This window comes from Branchiostoma belcheri, unplaced genomic scaffold (genome assembly GCF_001625305.1).
Source record: "Branchiostoma belcheri isolate BF01 breed outbred unplaced genomic scaffold, Haploidv18h27 scaffold25, whole genome shotgun sequence".
Lineage (NCBI taxonomy): Eukaryota > Metazoa > Chordata > Leptocardii > Amphioxiformes > Branchiostomatidae > Branchiostoma > Branchiostoma belcheri.
Genome location: NW_017803854.1, coordinates 2,759,153 through 2,760,916, shown reverse-complemented (window position 1 = coordinate 2,760,916; position 1,764 = coordinate 2,759,153).

Genomic DNA, 1,764 nt, shown 5'->3' with positions numbered 1-1,764 from the left:
AAACTGAACCCAACAAATCTTCAGGTTAATGATAAAGTTACGTCAGTTTTTCATTATAATTATGGTCTTGGTGGCGATCGTCCCCACGTGATGATTGCAGACGCGTTAGGCACCCCACCAGGAATAAACAATAAACGCCTGACGACACCCAGATTACGAATTCCGAGAAAATATAAAATAATATAAAATAATATAAAAAAATATTAGTTCGTCTAACATGACTCCAGCAAAACCTACAACCTACAATACGTTAAATGCAACATTGAAAATGTTTATTAAATGTCAAAACTGGAACTTTTTTGCTTTCAATCATCTTCAACTTCAGACAACTTTGGACACCTGGAGTGTCGGAAGTTACAGTGACGTCACGTAACTTCAGACAACTTCAGACACCTGCCACCCTACCCCACAAGTGTCGGAAGTTACAGTGACGTCACGTAACTTCAGACAACTACAGACACCTGCCACCCTACCCCACAAGTGTCGGAAGTTACAGTGACGTCACGTAACTTTTTAAGGTCTCGGACCGGAGTTTTCTGCTGTGTTCGTAGTGAATTTGACACCCTCAGACTGACGGGCTGTCATTTCTGTACTAAACGCGGGTCGGAATTTTTCACTCTTTTGGCGGAAAGGGGTGCCGTCCCGCTTATCAATACACTTGATTGATATTTTGTGCGCCCAATTTATTTAGGGGTAAACAAGGCATATCAAAGTAAATTTGTAAGTGAGGGGTCCTTTTTTTCGTCATTTTTCACACATGGCTGCATGGAAAAAACGAATTTTCCCAGGGTAACGGCTTACTACTGGAAGAAGTCCGGTACCTAATCTTTCCGATGTCAGAATTTAATTAAAATCGATGCGATAAGTTTACCGCTATCTTCGATGACCCAAACACACCCACAACACACGTAGAACGCACCGTCCCAGTGATCAGGCGGAAAGGCTACACTATCATCCGCGCGGACTAATATCTGGAAGTCTCCGCTGGACCACCAAGATTACGCCACCTATAAAGGCTACAACTAACAGGCTTTTCAGAAAACAGAAAGATATGTACACAGCTATTACGATATTAGGGATATCGTGGCCAAAACATACCATACAAAGTCACGTTTCCGGCGATTTACTGCGCACTTACTTAGACTCTGGTCAGAATTAAACTCCGACCCGGAACCTTCAGACACCTGCCACCCTACCCCACAAGTGTCGGAAGTTACAGTGACGTCACGTAACTTCAGACAACTTCAGACACCTGCCACCCTACCCCACAAGTGTCGGAAGTTACAGTGACGTCACGTAACTTCAGACAACTTCGGACAACTTCAGACACCTGCCACCCTACCCTACAAGTGTCGGAAGTTACAGTGACGTCACGTAACTTCAGACAACTTCGGACAACTTCAGACACCTGCCACCCTTCCCCACAAGTGTCGGAAGTTACAGTGACGTCACGTAACTTCAGACAACTTCGGACAACTTCAGACACCTGCCACCCTACCCCACAAGTGTCGGAAGTTACAGTGACGTCAGACTTTACTCCCGATAACCCCCAAAACCACTCGGAAATGGTCGTAACTTCGGACAACTTCAGACAACTTCTGCCACCCTAACTTCTGCCACTTCACCCTGATACTGGACATACCTCTAGACAGTAGGGAGAATAATAATTTGAGAAACTGAAGAATTTGCCTCGAGTCCTGAACCTACTCCTGTGTGAAAGGATGCTTACTTAGACAGTATTACATAGGGAGAATTATAATTTGA